The 21,798-nt window shown below is 46.5% G+C and overlaps 1 long non-coding RNA gene across 2 annotated transcripts; it reads right to left on the bottom strand.

Annotated features, from left to right (window-relative positions):
* Window positions 1-397: 397 nt before the first annotated feature.
* Window positions 398-21,339, bottom strand: LINC02898 (long intergenic non-protein coding RNA 2898). Of its 2 annotated transcripts, XR_008522446.2 has the most exons (5): window positions 20,951-21,335; window positions 19,775-19,919; window positions 16,757-16,858; window positions 14,929-15,253; window positions 398-512 (listed from the first exon to the last, which is right to left on the bottom strand). It is a non-coding gene; the product is annotated as a long intergenic non-protein coding RNA 2898 (long non-coding RNA). The 2 variants fall into 2 exon arrangements; XR_008522445.1 differs by lacking the exon at window positions 398-512 and having other exon boundaries at window positions 13,969-15,253; window positions 20,951-21,339.
* Between the last annotated feature and the right edge of the window lie 459 nt (window positions 21,340-21,798).

The raw sequence follows: 21,798 nt of genomic DNA, 5'->3' as shown, positions 1-21,798 counted from the left end.
TATTTTTCTTAAGGGATTGATTTGGCCCTCTGAAGTATGATTGAAATTCCTGATCCCAAAGGAAGGCAGCCCTGGCTGGGTTCCCAGGGTCGTTTCTATCCCCAGGCACGGTCTACAGGTACCCCAGGGGCCTCTGATTGCAACTCTGCCTGCTGAAATCCCAAGAGCTGGCTCTTGCAGCAGCCTCCTCTGAGGCTCCCTGCTCAGCTCCTGGGCCCTTATCCTGCAGCTGGGTCTGGAAATCGGAGGAGCTTGCAAGAGGCAAAGCCTCTTATCACAAACATTTCCTGCCTATTCCCGCCTGACCCCGCATACCATAGCCCTTCCCTGGCTAGTTGGGCCACCAACGCAGCCCTCACACAAAAGACTTGAAAGGCAGGGTCCCCAGACTCGTCTCTACTCCAGATTCTTCTCCATCCACACTGTCTCCTTTCTCCAGGGAGCTCACAGGCTCTTCCAGGCCACCCAAATGGTTCAGTCGCTGAAAAGCATGGAAGGAATTCAGGTGGAACCTGCAAGAAAGAGGACAAAAGGCCGGTAGGATTTCTAGTTCAAATAGAAGATGTGACTCACAGCTGGAGTTGGGCCCACCTCCCTGAGGACCCCACTGTGCTATCTCTGACAAAGAGATGGAGACAGAGTTGAGAGAAAGGCCTGCACACCTGTGCGTGTGTGTGTGTGCATGTCCCTGGCATCCCCATGTTGTGGCCTCCCCATGTTGTGCTGCAAGTGGGGCTGAAGCCAGATGGACTGTTGATGGTGTGTGCTGAAGGACCAGGAGCCAGGGCCAGAGGGTCTAGCAAGCCCAACCCAGCTGTGCTCAGCAGGTCACTGAATTCCACAGCCTCTCTCCCCTCCCCACACCTGGGGCACCCTAGTCCCCCCCCTTCCCCCGGCCTACACTGGCCGCCTCTCTGCCTCCTGCCCCCAGCTCACTGTGTGGTCCAAGCCCTCTGCCACAAGAAGAGCCAGGGAGGGAGGGATGGGCCTGCGTGTTTACAGTCAAGCATAACTGAGCCTTTATTTTAAATAAATAAAACTTTTAGCTAGTTTTTATTTTCCCTTTCTTTCCAAAAGCAGTTTTGTCCCTCCTCCTCCTCCTCCTCATCATCATCATCATCATGGCTGAGAATTTATCTGTGGGGCCACCCAGGGAGGGGCTGTGGGAGGAGGGAGGAATAGAGGCCAGACTGACCCTGATGTTTCACATCTTCTCAGGCCGTGTGAAGTTCTCTCTCTCTCTCTCTCTCTCTCTCTCTCTCTCTCTCAATCTCATCCTCACAGAGCCCCAAGGTTCTTATGAATTCAGGGATGTCCAGGCCTGAGGAATAGAGACTAAACGGGAAGCCCCGGCTTCATCGTCAGCATGTTGTCCATCTGTTCTCCCTAATCACACGGTTGCCCACCCCCCATACGAAATTGCCATCCATCTGTCTTCCTCTTTGGTCTGTCATCTCTCTGTCTCCCCTCTTGGACCCTCATCCATCTGTCCTTCCCATGGGACACCGTCTTTCAAGGTCTCTTCTGGGTTGTCATAAATCCGCCTTCCCCATGGGATGTTCCATCTGCCTATTACCCCATTGACCTGTCATTCCATCCAATCCCCTTGATCACCCTTTTTTGTCCATCTGTCTCCTCCCATAGGACTTACTTTTGCCCATCTGTCTCCCTGAATGGGGCCAGCAATGGTGAGTCTCTGAGGCAAGGGAACAGTTGGGATTCTCTTCTGGTTTTGATCCCAGCAACCACAATTAGTAAGCTACCATCAATCAAGTGTCTATGTGCCATACACTCTACATACATTATTCCCTTTTGCCCTCCAACAGCCACGTAAGTGCTTATTTCCCTATTTTACCAGAAGGAAACTGAGGCTCAGAAGGGTTAAGTGTCTTGCCCAAGGTCACACAGCTCCTAATGGAGACATGGGGTAAAAAACTGGCTCTGCCAGTATGGAGTGGGGGTGAGGACACAGTCTTCTTACTCCACCCCCAGAATGTAAGACTCCCCTTCCCCTGGCCTCTCTGCACATTTAATTTACACTTTGCTGCTGGATGTTTTCAGACTGATGAAGTTTCCTCCCTGCCCTGGCTCTGCACAAAAAAGTGAGGGAAGAAAAGCAGCCAGATGTGAGAGCATTTTGAAGGTCTTTTTGGGGGGATGGAGAGTGATGTTAAATAAACATCCAATGGTATTCTTTCTGCAAAACGATCCATTTTCATGGCACCCAGGAGTTCGTCCAAGGGTCTCTGGGTCACTGGGGAAAAGTATTCCGTGTGTTTTGGCTCCATATTCTTCTATTGGCCACAAAGAGCTAATTCTTCCAATTAATGAAATCAGCACCACTGATGGAGATGTACTGACAAATTATTTTCAAGATGAATATATTCACACCCATGGTGGGACTGATTGGCCTGAAGGATTTGGAGGCTATAGAATGAAGGTCCCCCTGCCCACCAAAGACACTGAGGTCATTCATGGTGGCCGGGATGTTGGCCACCACCTCAAGGGACGCCTCTCTCCGCTGGAGCCATGGAGACTGGACTGGGTTGTCTGTGTGGAAGGGCTGCCTATCAATGGGCTTCTGTATGGCCTCAGCAGGTCCCCAGCACCCCCCACCCCCCACTGCCCCAGCCAAGTCCCCTTCAGGGCCTGGTCTGAAGGGCCTATTCAGCATTTAGGACTCCCTGATGGGAAGTCAAAGAGAGACAGACAGATGCTTCCGTGGAGCTGGGGAAAAGCTAGAAGCCTGGAGAAAAGCTAGAAGCCTGGAGACAGGAAGGGAAGCTTGAAGCCACCAGGGAGGAGCCCAGAGAGAAGAAAAAAGGCAGGCCGGAGGTCCTATAGGGTAAGAAAGAGAAGAGGGGAGGAGGGGAGGCTGTGGGAGGGAAGAGAAGGGGTGGGAGAACCAGAGGAGGGGGAGGAGGCCGGAAGGAGACCTCCAGGCCAAGGGAGAGATCCCAGTTGGGAGACAGACCAGAGCCGGAAAGCAGTGTGGGATTTTTAAGCCACAGATTTAATTTCCTGATGATATTTTTTTCATGCTGATATTAGCAGCATTTTTCATTCCCCAAGCAGATCTGCCACTCATGAAAAAGTGATCCAGAGTGAGCTGGGTGATGGGCCCAGTTTGAACCTGAACAGACCCATCAGGATAGCCCAAAGTCAAGGCAATATGTCCTCTCTTTTTCTAACCACTAGAGACTAAGGACAAATTTTGCTTCTGGCTGGTCTTGGAGGAGGGGGAAAGAACAGTTTCTAGGCAGCTCTGGTGAATAAGTGACAATCCAAATTCAAGGGTTAAATGATCTCTGTTTATCATCTTTTTGGTTTCTGTTTTCCTGTGTGGACCCTGACTGAATCAGTATTCTGAGCTTTGAAAGTTATAAGTTAAGAGCTAAAGAAACCGGCCGGGCGTGGTGGCTCACGCCTATAATCCCAGCACTTTGGGAGGCCGAGGCGGGCAGATCATGAGGTCAGGAGATCGAGACCATGGTGAAACCCCGTCTCTACTAAAAATATAAAAGATTAGCCAGGGGCAGTGGCAGGAGCCTGTAGTCCCAGCTACTCGGGAGGCTGAGGCAAGAGAATGGTGTGAACCTGGTAGGCGGAGCTTATAGTGAGCCGAGATCACACCACTGCACTCCAGACTGGGCAACAGAGCAAGACTCTGTCTCAAAAAAAAAAAAAAAAAGAAAGAAACCAAAGCCCAACTTTCTCCAGGGCATCTTTTACCACTACCACCAAGCCATCTTTCTAAAGCCTTATTTTCCTGCTTTAAAATCCATCTGTGCAGCCCTGTGCTTACTAAATAAAGTCTACACCCTTGAGCCAGAAAAGCAATGCCCTCTAGAACCCAGCTGCTCCAAGTGTGGTCCAAGACCAGCTGCCTTGGCATCACCAGGGGCCATGCCATGGACCTGCTGAATCACCAGGCAACCCTCGTGAGGTGACAGCATGAGAAGCCCTGCTTCTTACTGCTTCAGACCCACTCCAGACAATCTCCTGCTGCTGCCATGGAGGAGGGCTACTTCCCCAGCAAACTGGAAGTATAAAAGTCTTCAAATATACCTTTCGCTTATCCAGTTCGGAGTACTGGTTCCTGACTTTCCTTCATCTTAAAGATGCCTCCCCTTGAGGAAATCTCACCCACATTTTAAGACCCAACTCAAATGCCATCTCTTCCAAGGATCCTCCCCTTCTCACTGTTCCCTTTCCTTGCCGGAGTCTAGAACTTCTAAGGCAGTTTGTTTGAATCTCCCTTGGAGTGCTTTCTACCTTTTGTCTTGCATTTTGATTACTCATGTACTTATCAAGGGTCAGCATTGTGTAGTGTTTTGCAGGGTTTCCTGGGTTCAAATCCTTGTCCCATGGCTTCCTAACTATGACACCAAACAAGTGCTTAATCTCTTTGGACCTCAGTCTTCTCATCTGTAAAATGGGAGTAATAATGACACCTACTCATAGAGTTGTTGTAAGGATTTTTAAAATATATTTATTGAATACCTATGTGCCAAGCAATGGAGATACAAATGTGACCAAAACCATATAGTTCTGTTCTTATAGTGGATTATAGTGCTTGTAAAGTGTTTAAAACATAGCGAGTGCTCAATAAATTTTAGCTATTATTATGCCTTATCACATTCACCATACCCTGGACATTTGTGTAAGGTAGGGAGCATGCTTTACGTCTCTATAAAGATACGTAGGTGTTATAGCCCCAACATCTAACACAGAGCTTGGCATACAGTGTGCGCTCAAAAAGTGATTGTCAACTGACTGAGATGACCCAAAGAACAAGGTTCTTAATTGCACAGGAAATGAGAGCTGTCATCCCTAAAACTCAGAGCTTACCCAACATGGCAGTCTTCCCAAGACTGACTGTTTTGTGCCCCTTTTCCTAGAACCGTAATTTGTTTAATCAATGATTGCTGTTGTTTTTCTAATAATCACTGGTTAAAAGTTCTGTTTCCTCAATGTGGTTTCCGTGCCGTTCTCTTATTGGTTTCTTTCTGTGTCCCACTCCCTGCTTCCCCTCTGAAAGCTCAATGTTATGTTTTGGGGTGGGTTTTTAGGGGAGCATGTGAAATATTTCAACTGGACATAGTATTTATTTTATTTTTAACTTCTTCATATAACTTAATCAATTGTCTCATTAACATTCTTTTGACTCCCCCAAAAAATGGTTTCTTAAAATTCTTATTCTGTGTTTTCATCTCCAGGGGAACACTTTGGCTGCGTTTTCTACCAAGAATGACACAATTCTTTCCATAGCTACATAGAGGCAGAATTTGAAAAACAAGAGAGTTGTATTGGTCCAGCTCTATTGCCTTAGTCCTATGCCCCAAAGAATTCCTCATACACACAAGCCCCCAACTCTCCCACTGGCCACATTTCCCAATGCTGGCCTTTATTAAAAATGTTCTCTTTCTGGTTAAATCCTAATGGAAAGTGAAATAAACACCATTTAAAAAGCTCTTTCAAGATGAGGTTCATTCCAGAGTCCAGTTGCCTTGAATTACTATGATCCCTGACATATCACTGTTTCCTTCAGACTCAGTTGTCGTACTTTTTTTATTTCAATCAACAAGCATTTTAAATTTCCTTTCACATTTCCTTGTGGTGATCTGGTTTGGTTGATTTCTCCTATCGTTTTTTCAGGATGGGGTCTCACTCTGTCACCCAGACTGGAGTACAGTGGCGCAATCATAGCTCACTGCAGCCTTGAATCCTGAGGTCAAATGATCCTCCCACCTCAGCCACTCAAGTAGCTGGGATTGCAGGTGCAGACCACCATGCCTGCTTCTTGTTTGGTTTAGAGGCAATTCAAATATCATATGTCTCCTATGGTTCTGTCCCATCTACAATTTGCATGTCTCAATCTTCTTTTTTATTATCCACAGGCAAAATATTATTCAGTGCAAGCTCCTTCCACCCTGATAGAAGAAGATTTTCCCCTGCATTGTCTTAGCTTTAAGAAAGGGAGAAAAAGACAAGTAAAGTCACTTGTTTGGGATTTCAAGGAACTGGGGAAAAAATGGAACCTCCAGCAAGTGGGAATGTGATCTACATGGGAAAATCTCTGAGAAGACACCTGCTCTTCCATTGGTCTTTGTCTCTGAGGCTCCTGGAGCTGCAGCCTCATAGGAGTGGCTTCTTGTTGGAAACTGGGGCAAAAAAGCACAGCATTGGTAAGGACAGAGGGCTCTGTCTGTGGAAAAAGGACAATCGGCGAACTTTTGAGCCCAGGAGCAGGGCAAGGCTTCCAATGTGAGCTAGACGTCTGGAAACTCAATCTCACCTAGAGTATCAGTTACCTCACAGACTCAGACCCACTCCTGCATAAAGGGCGGCAGTAGCCGGGCGGGCCTCTGACATGAAACTCTCTGTTCACTTCTTAATTAACTCTAAGAAATGTATGTCAGAGTCTCTTAGAAAGGGAAATTGTTCTGCCCAGTAGAAGGACAGAGGTGTCATCAAGATAAGAGTTTGAGTATGACAAAAATATCAAGAGCTTCCCAAGTCTGCCTTGGCCCAGAGAATTAAACATCCGTGGGGTCACTCTTTAGATCATGGGACCATTGCTCCCTGCCAAATTTCTGCTCAGGGCTTATTTTCCAAAGAGAGTCATAAGAGCTACCCTTGCCCTGCCTACTGTTTTGGTATCCAACATCCTTGGTACTCAAGCATGAAAATATGAGGAACTCTCAGATCCTGATTCTACATACTTTGGTAATTCCAGATATGCACCTGAATTACAGAATCCTATTTAACATCTGAGTGTGAATTCTCTCCCCATTCACTCTGAGCCTGCCACCAGACTAGCCCTCTCTAAGCTTTCGTTCATGTATTCTCCATCAGCATTTAGTATAAAACTACCAGTATGCTTGACACTACTCTAGGGACTTGAGGTACAAACAGGCCCAAGACATGATCTATGCCCTCAAAGGGTTTATTTTCTAGCAGGGAATACAAATGTATGGATTAATAATAGCAGCTACTGTTTATTAAGCCCTTATGAAATGCTTTTTCTTTTAGTGACAACGTGTCACTATGTTACCCAAGCTGGAGAGCAATGACCATACAAAGGCATGATCATAGCTCCTCAAACTGCTTGGCTCAAGCAACCCTCCTGCGTCAGCCTCTTGGGTAGCTGGGACTACAGGCACACACCACTGCACCCTGCACATGATATGCTTTTGATAAACATCGAGCTAAGTAGTTGTAGTAGACAGCCTCTAAAACAGGCCATAATGATCTTCTCCTGAAATTCACATGCTTGTGTAGCACCCTTCGACATTGACTAGGGCTGGTATAAATAATAGGATCTATGGAAATAACAGTACATGACCTCTGAGGCCAGGACATAAATGATAATGCAGCTTCCACCTTGCTCTCTCTTGGATCATTCACTCTAGGGGACTCCGGATGCTATCTGGTGAAGACACTCAGGAAGCCCTATCCTGTGGGAAGGTCCACATGGAGAGGAACTGAGGCTGCCCACCAATAACCAGCGAGGAATTGAAACCTTCCGCCCATAGCCATGTGACTGAGTCATCTTGGAAACAGTGCCTCCAGCCACAGACAAGCCTTCAGATGACTGTAGTCCCATCTAACATTGCGACTGCATCCTCATGAGAAACCTCAAGGCAGAACCACCCAGCTAAGCAGCTCCCAAATTCCTGACCCACAGACAGGAAACAGTGTTTATTGTTAGTTTAAGCCACTAGATTCGAGGGTAATTTGCCATGCAGCAATAGATAACTAATACGGTGCTTTGCATTCATTTTCTATTGACTCTTCATGCCAGTCCTAGTGGGTATTTATTATTATCCCAACTTTACAAATGAGGACACTGAGATTTAGAAAGGTTATAGTAAGAGGCAAAGTCACAGCTAAATAGCAAAGTCTTCTGAACTTCAAACTCTGTGTCCTTAACCTCTATGTAATAAAATGATTTTGGTGCAAATGCAGAAGTCTGTACAGGGAAAAAAAGGTCACAATGGGAGTAGTGAGCTCTACCTGGGAAGTCTGGAATTGGAGGGGAGGAGGAGGCAGGGAAGACTTGTTAAAGGGTATCAGACTTGCAATGAAAAGGAAGGATGAGCAGATGTTCACCAGGTGGGCAGCAAGGAAAAGGATTCCAGATGGAGCAGCATGAGCAGGGGCACGGAGGCACCAAATAGCCTGTGTTCAGAACCTCTGGAGTTTCCAGACCTGGAAGAACTGAGGCCTTGTGGCTTGTACATAAGAGGATACTCTTGGTTCTTGCCCAAGGTTTATTCTTACAGTCACAGGACAGAACCCTGTGCCCACCAAATAGTTAGCACCTTTCCTACAAACTACTGTCCCAATCTCTTCTCTTGATTAACTTAAATCCCCATTCATTCCCCATTTCTTTCCTAGGTCATTTCTCTTTTTTTTTTTTTTTTTTGAGACGGAGTCTCAATCTGTCACCAGGCTGGAGTACAGTGATGTGATCTCAGCTCACTGCAACCTCTGCCTCCTGGGTTCAAGCGATTCTCCTGTCTCAGCCTCCCAAGTAGCTGGACTACAGGCATGCGCCACCACACCCAGCTAATTTTTGTATTTTTAGTAGAGACGGAGTTTCACCATGTTAGCCAGGATGGTCTCCATCTCTTGACCTTGTGATCCGCCCGCCTTGGCCTCCCAAAGTGCTGGGATTACAGGGATGAGCCACTGTGCCTGGCCGGTCAGTTCTCTTTTAAAGACCCAGCTTTCTGGCATCCCCATCATGCATACCACTGTTCTTTTTGGCAGGCAATTCTTGCTCCTTACAAAAATGTGGTTAGGATGCTTATATTTGAATTCATATCTCTTATCTACTGCAAAATACCATGTAAACTTTACTTTCTTCTTTAGCAGGGTCACAGGAATGGCAAATTAGGGAGATTCATGGGACCAAGTGTATTGGATTATAGAAAGGTGCTTTTAACTTTTATTAGGTTAGTGTAAAAGTAATTGCGGTTTTTGCCATTATTTTCATTGAAAATAAACAATTACTTTTGCACCAACTAATTAATACCTTTTCTCATAGCAGCCTTCTGGATCCTTGGTGGATTATAAATTAGAGACGCACAATATAAGGAATTAGTAGATGGTTTAATAACAGTATCCACACTCCAAAAATATTAAACATGGGTTGATGTCAAGGCCTAGAGGACAATCTATATTGGCATGACCAATAGTTCTGCCCTCAGCCCTCTCCCAGGCAACATCGTTTAAACCAATAACTTAAATGAAGATGTAGAAAGCAGTTTTACTAAATTACCTAATGGTTGAAAGGGGTAGGTAGCAACCGCATGAGACGGCAGAACTAAAACTATGTCTCCCAAAAGGCTAACATGGGTCAAGACTTACCAAGACATCTTTACCTGACATGTAAAGTCCTTTATTTGAGTTCCAAAAGTAACTGCACAAATACACAATGAGGGTTTCTGACTCAGGGTAACTGTAAAAGGGAAGAACATTAAAGAGTTTTAGCTCTAGTTGAATGAAAGCGAAGACACAGCCTGCACTAGGGGAGAGAGAATGAGGGACAGTTGGATTCTGAAGGTTTACTGCTGAGATTCGACAGCCTCACCACCAACCCCGGGCTGTATTTAGTAACTCACACTCTACTCCATTAAATGTGTTTGGGTTTCCAGCCCCCTCCCCGTGGCCCTCACCCCAGACTGAGCCAGGAGCCCTTAGAAGGTAATGAGAACACTGAGAGCTTGGGAGTCTGGGAAGAGCTTGGAAACGAGAGCGCTCAGAGCCTCTCCCAGCGCGGCCCTATCCCTGCTGATAAGGCTGAGAGCAAAGCTGGCTGACAAGTGATTGGAAACAGGAGTTCTCAAACCCTTTAACTGTTTCCTACCCTGCTCGTGTGCTGGAGTCTCCATCTCCCGTGGCTTTCCCCTCTCTGTATCAGGGCTCTCTGCTCCCCCAACCAGGCTTTCCGTCTACTCCTCCTTTTGTCCTGATGCGTACTGAATGCTGTCCTTCTGCCTGAAAAGCAGTCACTTCCACCACCAAAGATGCAGGCTGCCCAGAGAAGTCAGCCAGTCCCTCTGGTCCAGACCCTACCAAGCTCACTTAAATGACCACACCCGTGCTTGTCCAGAGCTGCTGTTCAGCAAGCAGCAGGAACCTACCAGGGGATTGTTGGTCCTGTTTGGTGTTTGGGGTTTCTAGGAGCGGAGACCCCAGGGCAAGTCTCAGTAGCCTAAGTCCGGAGCCATTCTCAGCTGCCCCTGCTGGCTGGGGAACCCTATCAAAGGACTTCAGGGGTCACCCCCTTAAGCCAGACCTGATTTTGCTGGGTGATCCTAAAGGCCATCCAGTCACTTAGATATTGCCTGCTTCATGGACAGGCCTCTCATAGGCATAGACGACGAGGGGTCTGTCCGTGACAGTGGCCAGCATGACTGAAGCTAAGAGGTAAGCTTCCCTCCTTACCCTGGGGAGGGGCATTAAGGAAAAGCCAGGCTTAAGAGTCACAGTAATTAAGTGTAAAAGAAGCTTCCTTCAGTAGAATGGAATTCAGATAAACTGCCATTATCATGCAAAGCAGCTTTGCACCTAAAAGCCCTTACTCAAACAGGCAGTTTAATTAAATCCCTAATCTCCTCTGGCCTATTTGACTCCTTCTCTCCTCCTCTTATCCCCTTACCACCCCGACCCCCTGCCTCAGCCCCACCCTCACCTTCAAGATTCCATTTAAAACACCCCACCTGTAAGTGTGCAAAATCTACCCAAAAAAGGTGGGTCTGGAGTCCTCTTTAGGGTTTGGTTGCTGTGTCTTAGGGGTTAGCTCCCTGAGGCTCAGACAGCTCTGATTTGGGTGCTGGATGCTGGCAGCAAGGGTGAGCATGATGGTGGTGATTCCCACAATGGCCATGGTGAAATGAAGTGAGGGTTGTCAGCATCACACTCCCACTGGTTCCTGCTCAGCCCCAGGAAGCTGATGCCCATTTATAACCCACCCCATGCCATGAAAAGTCTGCAGTCTCCCTCTCCATAGTAAGTGTGAAGAAGCCCTAACAGGCTTGGATGTTAGGACTCTGCTGTTAAACCAGAAGAGACAGGGATGGAGAAATTGACCTGTCCATGGGCATCTCCATTTCTGAGGCTGCACTGGCGGCTGCTATGAAGCCTAGGAGGGATGCTAAACCTGTTAGTGAGATTTGCAGGGAAAAGCCTGGAGCTATGATTTGGAGTTTAGACTACCTGCTGTAGGTAGGGGGAGAGGTTAACAGAAGGAAGACTGGAATGGGGTGGGAGGGTGATGAGACTGAAGACTGGAATGGGGTGGGAGGGTGACGAGACTGAAGTGCACTGATAAAGAAAAACCTAATAGTACCTTCTGACGTCTGCAAAGTGTTTTAGAAGTTTGTGCCTTCATTCAGAAAAAGAAAGAAAGAAAATCACGTATAGAATGCCAGGCACCATGGCATGCTTCTCTCTTCAATTTGAACCTTGTAAAGTAAATCTCCCTCCCTCCCCACTCCACACACAGGACAAAAAAACTGTGATGCAAGGAGGTGAAGTGACTTTCCCAGAGGCACACAACTCATGACTGGCAGAGCGAGGATTCAAACGCTGGCCTGCCTTCCTGAAAATCGATGCTCTTTCTGCTAAACCACAGATCACCCACAAGGATTACAATGTTGGAGCAGGGATTAACCACCCAAGAATACTCATGGCATCGTAGGCCAAACTCCATCTCTTCTCTCTCATGCAGCAAGAAAGTTTCCATCTCAAAACAAGCCATTTCCTCTGAGCAGGGGTCTCAGCAGGGATGAGAAAATCAGGCCCTCAGCCCTGTGGATGCAGGCCAAGGGCTTGTGGAAGGCTTACTTGGGGTTCAAACCCAGGGGAATAAAGAGTCCCGGAGGAAACTTTTCTTTGCAGGAAAGAAGTGTCCAGGGCCGTGGTGGGGGAGGCGGCATCTGTAAGTCACATAACAAACACCAGACCTCTCCATTTTATACCTCATTCCTTTGGTGGGGGCAAGCAGTGGAGCCATCTCTATTTGGCAAACAGTGAAACTCAAATCACCATGAACTCTGCACTTTTTCTGTTAATTGTGTGAACTTCACTGTGACTGGAGAATGCATGGACCTGTATTAGAGGAAGTTATATTTCTGGAATATTACATATATATCTGTGCAATATATCAATTATATGGAATATATATTTTGAATATATTATATATAATAATATATGGGAAAATATATTATTCCCATATATTAGGAATATATAATATAATCCTAATATATATAATAATGTATATTATATCTTATATTTCCTTGCATTGTGGGTTTTCTTTGCAAAGAGTAGATACCCTTTTGGGAGGTTCCAATAAATCTTATGAATAAATGACTGAAGCTGGCGGTGTTTGAGGCAGCACAATACCCAGCCCCTGAGGAAGCTCCTAAGCCATTCAATTCTCCAGCCCTGAGCTGGTTCTGCCCAGCCGGCACTGTCAGTTTGTGGCCACCTCGCTCCAAGCCAGGTATGTCCAAAGGTCGTGGACTTGGAATAGCAGGTGCTACTGTTTTGACTTCAGAAAGACAGCCTGGGACCAAAGAATCCTCCATAGCTTCAGGGCTGATGTGGGTGGGTTAAGAAAGTAGGATTTTGGATGAGATCTGTTACAGGGTCCTTTGTCTCTCTTATAGCAAAGAAAACTGAGAAGAATTTTAAAAAGCTGCCTTGGTCTCCAGAATCCCTCTGGAAGCAGATGGCATGTCAACAGGTTCCAGGGCAGGCTCCAGAGGCCCCAGACCTGGGAGCCTTATTGGAATGTAATTAACCTAAGTGCTGGCTGTTAGGATGAAAAGGCAGGAATGCAATTACGGAAGGAGCATGAGGTGAGCTTTCATTGATTAACCTGTCCTGTCTGATTCCATTCCCTACTGAGGTGATTTTGGGGGCCCTGAGGGTTGCCTTGTGCCCTCGGGGTTATGAGAAAGGAAAACAGTCACTGCAGAAAGTGAATACCTAAAACAGAGTTCAGGAGGCCTGTGTGAACCCCCAAAATTGCCTGGAAAATGCACTTGTGCAAAATGCAAAATGCACATTTTCGAGGAAGAGTCTGGACACCCTTATCACTTGCTTGAAGGGGTCTGCAGCCCCCAAAGTGTTAAGAATCTCTGTGCTAGAGGAGCGAAAGCTGAGCACAGTTGCTAGAGTAGGACCTCAGGAAAAGTCCCTTCAGTTTTCAACTCCAAATGGCCATCATCCATCTGGGTTCAGTTCTGGCTCTACCACTTACCAGCAAGTCACTTAGCCTCTCTGTGCCTCAGTTTCATCTGTAAAATGAGGGACATCCCAGGGTTCATAAGATAATTGAATGATATGCAAATACAAAACTTTTTTTTTTTGGACAGAGTCTCGCTCTGTCACTGAGGCTAGAGTGCAGTGGCGCGATCTTGGCTCACTGCAACCTCTGCCTCCTGAGTTCAAGTGATTCTCCTGCTTCAGCTTCCCGAGTAGCTAGGATTATAGGTGCCTGCCACGATGCCCGGCTAATTCTTGTATTTTTAGTAGAGACGGGTTTCACTATGTTGGCCAGGCTGGTCTCGAACTTCTGACATCAGGTGATCTGCCTGTCTCGGCCTCCCAAAGTGCTGAGATTACAGGCGTGAGCCACCATGCCAGTCAGAATGCAAAACTCTTTTTATCCTTCTTGCTCTGTCACCAGGCTGGAGTGCAGTGGCATGATCTTGGCTGGCTGCAACCTCCGCCTCCCAGGTTCAAGCGATTCTCCCACCTTAGACTCTTGAGTAGCTGGGATTACAGGTGCCCACCAGCAGGTGTGGCTAATTTTGGTATTTTTAGCAGAGAGGGGGTTTCACCATGTTGGCCAGGTTGGTCTCGAACTCCTGACCTCAGGTGATCTGCCCACCTCTCCCTCCCAAAGTGCTGTGATTACAGGCATGAGCCACTTTGCCCAGCCAAAACTCTTAACCCAACATCGAGCACTTGGTAAGCACTCAATAAATGGAAGCCATTTTGATTATGATTATCAAAGTCCAGAACATAAAGTGGACTGTGTACATGCACTCTTTAGGAGCAGTCTTTTGGCCCCAAACTAGATTCTATGGGAATTCCCAGGTAAGATGCTCCTCCAAAATGAAGTGAAGCCACGTGACCCACAGTCTTTAAACATCGCTTCCTCAAACCCTCCCCCAGTAGGGTATTTTTCCCCCAGAGGCACGGGGATCTGGCCACACTGTAAGACAAACTTCTGGAAGTGGGGGCACATCAAGCATCTGGGTGGTGCTGGTGCCTGGGCCTGAGCTGAAGTCTTCACCAGCCTGCACCTTTTGGGGAAGCTTCTGACAATTTCGATTACCAAAATCTTCCTGCCTTTTGGGATAATACAGTCAAATGCTCCATTGAGACAGACTTCTGCATCTTTACAGGCCCTAGAATGAGACCAACCCAAGGCCCAGCACCTGCAGAATGTCCAATGTGGAACCAGGAAGGAAAAACTAAACCACTCCTTTTCCCCTTTTCCCAACACACCCTTCTCTCCTCCCAGATCCTTGGAGCTCTCCGCACTCAGAACCTACAAGCTGCCCAGGGGTCTTCCAGACCAGCCCCAATTGCTTCCAGCCTCCTTCCTCCAGCACACCCCTGCAGCCTTGGGCCACTGATCCTAAGCCAAAGCTTCCCCAACCTCTGGGCTCAGAAGCAGGTGTAATCCCAACTCCAGCAGGGAATTCCAGAGGTGAACGTCATGGGAGAATCTTTAATCTTTGGTTCCCAGGAGAGAAGATACCCAAAGAGCAGGGAGCAGAAGCCAGCTCCAGGCTATACATTTGTTTATTTATCAATCATTCATTTATGCATTAATCATTCATTCCCCCCACCCATCAATCATTCATCTGCTTATTTATTCATTCAATGTGTTTGTACCTTGTCCTTGCTTTGGTTACCACAGATGTTGGTCCTTTCCTGCTTTGATCTGTCCCCTGTTTCTCTGGCAGCTGCACAGCAGAAGCCTTCTCATGTCCCTTGTTGGGTACTTGGCTGAGAGGGTGTCTCCCTCTCTCTCAGAGGTGCCTGAGGAAAATCAAAGGGACAGTGCAGAGCTGTCTGCTGCCTGCAAGTTCCCTTCCATTGCAAAATCCAGCCTTCTGGTCCGTGGGTCAGTGGGAGAGATTGGGAGGGGCTGCAGAGGGGTCTCCAGGGCCAATCGAGGAATAATGGTCTGGACATCCTCACCATGTGTGAGCTCTGGCTGTTTTAAAAAAACAAAACAAAACAAAAAAACAATATGCTGGTCTTTCTAGGAGAAAGGGGACTGCAGGAGACTCTAAGCCTCTGTGCCTGCTTCTGAGGCCTGAGCTCAGCACTTTGGGAGGCCCAGAGAACACGATATGGGAAAACCTGGGGCTGGAGTTTCAGAGGCCTAAGCTGTGAGCCTTCTGACAGGTCTCCCATCTTCCATCCTTCCATCTACCCGACCCCGTAAAGTCTGTTCTCAACCAGCAGCCAGAGATCCTTTAGTAAAAGACCACGTCCTGCCTCTGCTCAAAACCCTGCCCTGACTTTCAGTTCTCTCAGAGCAAAAGCCAAGGCCCCACTTGATGGGGTCCCCCTCATCTCCCACTCACTCCCTCCATTCAGCCCCCACTGGCCCCATCCTTCCCGAACTCACCAGCCACACTCCTACCTTAGGGCTTTTGCTATAGTTGTTTCTTCTGGAACAGGCTTGACCTGGGTGACATGCTTGAAAGTGACTCACTTTCTCACTTCCTTCAAGTCTTTGCTCAATTGAAACCTTCCCCATAAGCCTACTATGACCCATCCTATTTAAAACTGCAAAGCACACAGGCGCACACACACACGCACACACACACACCACTCTCAACCCCCCTTCCTCTTTAGCACTCATCACCTTCTAACATAATACATAATTTACTTATTATTTTTACCATTTATTGTCTGTCTCTGCCTGCTCAAGTATAACTTCCAAAAGGGTAGGGGTCTTTGTGTGTTTTCTTCACTGATGTGTCCCGAGGGTGGGCCATCCCACGGATGCCTGGTATATAGCAGGAGCTAGTAAAACATTCCTTGGATGAAAGAATGAATGAGTGAATGGGCTGTAGGGAGCTCTGAGGATGAAGCTTGTGAAGCCACAGGCTGTGGAGTTTGGGGCTTCCTGGGGGTAGAATTTAGGAGGCCCACAGTGGCTTCTATCAGCTGTGCTGAGGAGAGAGGAGCCAGGCAAATTGCCCACTGCCAGCCTTCTCAGGGAGGAAAGGTAGGCAGCAGCATCGGTGGGGATTGCGCTAACTCGAGATGCCAGCTCCATGCTGCTCTGGGGCTGGCCAGCGCTCTGGATGTCATTAGCTGATTTGTTCTGCTCTGCAGAATGTACTTTTCATATTTAGGCAGAAAAAACAGCTTTCAATCCTTGTGCCCTTTCTTCTGTGAGCTGTAGCACATGGCCTGCTTATTATGAATTAATCCTCTAAAGAGCATGTTCATTATTCTAATTTAATTGTGCTTCGTTTCAGAAAATAACTAAACCCAGCGTGGAATAAACTCCAGTGCTGATCGGTTTTCAAGAAGTTAACATAAGACAAAATTCTGCTAGAGGGCAGCAGCAATTTGGAATCATTAAAGGGAACCCACGTAAATAATAAAAACAAAACTAAAATGCAGAATTAAATTAAGGAATAGGAAATTAAATTTGGGAATGTAATCTAAAATCGAGGCCTTATATGCACAGGCTTACCCTGGCTTGGCTCTTCGCTCAGGAGTGCTCAGGAGAGGAGGTTCTGCAGAGGTTTCCACCATCAGGGAAGCGGCAGTCCCTCCTGGGTGACAGTTTGCTGCTCTGGGAAGAGAGATGTGGGCTGAAGTGGGAGAAAGGGGGCTTTCCTCCCACGGGGTCAACTGTGATGAAGATGAAAGCCACATTGTCACAGCTGCATCTGAATGGCTCGTCCTGAGCCCTGGTGACCGGTTCAGGAGAACTGCCTGCAGCCAAGAGTCCGAGCTGCCACTCACCAGGAGGAAGCACAGGAAATGAGGCAGATGGTGCTGAGTGGCTGCTGGCCTGAGATGCTGGGAGTGGTCAGCCCTGGGCAAAGAAGCCGCGCCAGCCCTCCTTCACCATTGGGCCCTGGGCACCCTCCCACAGGTGACCCATCTCAGGACAGAGGCTGAGGGAGTCTCCTGCCCAGGCAGTGGCCCCTAAGCAGGGTCCTGGCCTCCCCACCATCACCGTGAGAGCCCAGTTACAGATGGAGGAGACCCAGACTCCAGCATCATCATGGCAGGTCAGGCCTCCACCAGGCAAAATGAGAAAGGGAGGACGGGAAGGACGGGGCGTGGGGATGAGGAGAGAGCCAACTTATAAAGTGTCTGCAAGTCAGATGTACAGTCAGCGGCAGAGTTAGCACCATGGCTCAGGCTTCATTATGTATTGATTTTTTAGACCCTGTCCCTGGGGTATTCTTTTTCTCTCCATATTCCTACCTCCTCTGGCTCTCTTCCTCTCTCTCTCCCACCTCCCTCCTCAAAATGAAAAGAGCTCAGCCTTCCGAGTCAGACAGACTGATTTGGAGCCACAGTTTTTCCTCTTACTTGGTACTGGAGCGTCAACAAACTATTTTGCCTTCCTTAACCTCAGTTTCCTCATATGCAATGCTAATAATATCTGCCTCCTTGGTTTGTTACAAGGGCTAAATGCAAGAAAGCACTTGGCACACAGCAGGTACTCAGGCACTTCTGCTTTTTTATTCTCTGTTTCACCAGTGCTTCTTCACATGCCACTCTCTCCACACACATGCACACACGTGCACACATATGCACACGCAGGCTCCATCCTCTGCCAAAGGCCTTAGGCTGTGTTTCTAGAGCACCACAAGTAGTTAGAAAAAAAAAGTCCAGTCAATCAAATGCAATCAACTGCTTGCTTTGATTCACAAAGGCAAACATTCAAACAGATGGCCTTATCCCAGTATCAAAGTGAAGTTTTCCATTGCCATTTTCATTTGGAGTTCTACATGGATAAATTAGCCACCTTAAAGTAGATCTCTTTTTTGAAAAAAGAAGAGAATACAAACAAGCAAAAAAAAGAATCATAACTTGTTCTCATTTAATTCACATTTTGATCAAGAAACTACTGCACAAAATTGAGGCCACAATGTTGATTGGTTAGTTAAACAGGGATTGCGTCTGAAACTATCAAAGATGGAGACCACAAGGACAAAAAAGGCTAAGAGTTCTGTCTTGAACTCCCTGGCTACTTTACCTTATCTTACTTTGCTAACTGCCTGCAGACAGCATGTCAGTCTCTTGCCTGTCCCCTGATTTATACCTGTAAATTGAGGCACTATGAGGCACAATCAATCTCCGTTCTCCCAGAACAAACCCAGAAACCTCAGAGCAGCTACATGGTGTGGATCCAAAATCCGTGGAAGATCCACCTTCAATGTCAATGGAAAGGAAGCAGGAGAGCCATGCCCTGGCCTGAGGCTACCAGGGAGAAGGAAGGGTTACCCTGAAGGTCAGGACCAGGGCCAAGTAAGCCACAAGGTTGGCCTACACTTAGGTCCAGGGGCAAATGCTGGAAAATGACCCATCAGCCTTTAAAAATTAAAGAAAAAGGCATGCAAATTTCTTAGACACATAAAACTCATTAACATAAGACTTATTCAGGGAGCCCACCTGTTGAGGAGCGCAGCTGATGGGGGGTTAATTTCTAGAAGACTGGAGTAAGCATGGTCAGTTAAATGGTATTATGGACTGCACGTTTCTATCCCCCAAAATTCATATGTTGAAACCCTAATTCCGAATAGGATGATATTAGGAGGTGGGGCCTTTGGGAGGTGATTCAGTTTAAATGAGGTCATGAGGACAGAGCTCCCATGATGGCATTAGTGACCTTACAAGAAGAGAAAGAGACTAGAGTCATGTGAGGACACAGAGAAAAGACGGCCATCTGTCTTCTCTCCACGAAGAGGACCCTCACCAGATACCAGATCTGCTGGTGCGTTGAACTTGGACTTCCCAGCTTCCAAAACTGTGAGAAACAAGTGTTTGTTGTTTAAACCACCCAGTTTATGGTATTCTGTTGTAGCAGCCTGAACTGACAAAGACAAATGGTTTCTGTATTTCTGATCTTCAATGAAAACCTCTGTTTCCAGAATATGAAACTGCCTGCCTGGGAGGGCTTTTGTGTGGAGGCAGTTTCCCCATTTTACCATGAAGCCTGAAGTCATGTCTACCCAACAGAAGAGCTTTCAAGGTGGCTACACCCAAGAGGGAAACTAATTTGTTTCCCTAAAACAACTAAATGAAGTCCATATAGTTCTATATGAAGTCCATATAGTTTGAATTTGTGCAACCCATCTACCCAGGGATCCTTTCCCCATTGGTAACTCTAATATTATTGCTGATAACACTAGTAAAAATAGTCAACATTCATGGAGAGCTTACTCGATGCCACACATTTGTTCTAAGTACTTCATAAGAATTATTTCATTTAATCCTTACAACAACCATACGAGGTAGATATTATTATCCCCATTCTATAGATGAGGCAACTGAGGCCCAGAGAAACAGAGCAGCTAGCCCATTATAACAACAAAACATAGCAGCACCGGGATTTGAATCCAGGCAATGCTCCAGATTCTGGAGTCTCGTAACCACTAAACAGCACTCCCCGTTGGTCACCAGCTCCCCCCCATCCACAAATCTCTCGATAGTGACCCTAAATATAGGCCACATGGAAAAGAGAGTTCACCAGGCCTTTGGGAACTCATATCCGGAAAGCAGGCTTGTGTTTACAAAATGCCTTCCCACAGCTTTTCTCCCCTGGTCCTTGTGGAACACGGTGGCTAGGTCTTCACGGTCATCCTTGCCTTTCAGCAAACGCTGTGTCCTGGGCTCTGTAGGGTGTATGGTATAGAGACAAGACCATGCTTTATTCTGTCTCAGGGATTAGCTTCTCACAGCCCATAAGGGCAACACAAGCTTGGCACCCAGCAGAACATTCCTGGAGGAAACAGCCTTGTCAGTGTGCAGGTACTCATTTAAATTCCAGACCCTGGTTTTTAAGACACACATCTGCAGTGGGCATATGTACTGCGATAGATGAAAACAGAAATGGTTTTCCACTGTATCTGTATTATCAGATTTGACCTACTATCGAAAGAGCAAAGAAAGAGTGGAAAATTAAAGGTGATTTGATATTAGCCTCCTATTCATATTAGAAAAAGTAACTGCTCTTGCGGTTTTCCTCACAGAGGTGTCTTTATTCATTTGACATGCCTTTAATAACTAATTCTAGTTGTCTGGTTGCCAAGAAAGATTTCCTACGGGCAGACTTGAAAGTGACTCGGAACTCTTTGCATGCCCGGCTTCAAATGATCCCAGAACAGCAAACATTCAGCTTCCCTCCAGACTTCTGAAGTGTGGGAATAACATGAAAGAATGAACAAGAATCATTCTGCAGCCTGCATATGCTATAAGCAGAGCTGTCTGGCAGAGGTTATGGCTCTGTCTACATGGACCAGGCGTAGTGATATTTGGAAATAATCTCATGCATTTGATCCATGGAGTCAGCCAAACCAAATGATTTATTTCAAGAAAATAAACCTACTTTGGGGCCAGAATGGTGTAGGTCAATCATAAACAGATTGAGCTTTCCTCTCTCTGCATAGACCGGGAGTGGGCAGAGAAAGGCTGAGAAAACCACCACAATTGCTCTCATAGGGTCACAGCAAAATAACTCATGCTAAGAATATGTACACATATTTGCTACAATGGTCATTCATCTACTTATGGCACGCTAAGTGGATGACATACATACATAAATTCTCACAAGAATCCTACCTATGAGGTAATAGTATCATTATTCCCATTTTACAGATGAGAAAACTGAGCCTCTGAGATGTTCAATAATTTGTCCAGGACTCACAGTTTTGGAAGCAGAAGTTGGCTAGGTGTTCATCAGACATTTCTTTTTTTCCTCCTGGGCACACAACAAGATGCCACTTTCCCTCCTGTGAAGTTAGATGCAGCCATCTGACTGAATTCTGACCCACAGAAAGTGGATAGAAGTGACATACATCATTTCCAGTTTCTGCCCGTACGTGATTCTCTCTTTTCCTATTCAGTGACTGAATGGAGAGGATTCTGAGGACCTAGAAAGGATAGAACTGGAATATGGAAGAATACAGGATTCTAAACAACTGTTTTGAGCAGAGCCCCTTCATCAACCTGCACTGGATGGTGATATGAGCTAGAAATAACCTATTGTGTTAGCCACTGAAATGTGATGATTGCTGGTTCCAGCTGAAAACCTAAACTGATTAATGCAACTCATAAGCTGTTTCCAAACTCAAAAACTCTAACGTTCATGCTCTTACCCTTTTTCTTGTCTGTAACCACACTGGGTCTGATCAACTTATCCCCAGGGGACATTAGGAGATGTCCCCTTTTTTTGAGTATCAGTCTCCTTTCTGCTCTAGAGGTCCTGAGGTGGTGGTGTTTTCGCTTTCTGCTTTCCTACCTACGCAGACACATTTCTGGTTTTTTGTTTGTTTGTTTGTTTTTTTAAGAAACTGTTGGACATTTGGGTTGGTTCCAAGTCTTTGCTATTGTGAATAATGCCGCAATAAACATACGTGTGCATGTGTCTTTATAGCAGCATGATTTATAGTCCTTTGGGTATATACCCAGTAATGGGATGGCATAGACTGGATTAAGAAAATGTGGCACATATACACCATGGAATACTATGCAGCCATAAAAAATGATGAGTTC

Source organism: Pongo abelii, chromosome 12, assembly GCF_028885655.2.
Source record: "Pongo abelii isolate AG06213 chromosome 12, NHGRI_mPonAbe1-v2.0_pri, whole genome shotgun sequence".
NCBI classification, from domain to species: Eukaryota; Metazoa; Chordata; class Mammalia; order Primates; family Hominidae; genus Pongo; species Pongo abelii.
This window is presented reverse-complemented; position numbering and strand designations above follow the sequence as displayed.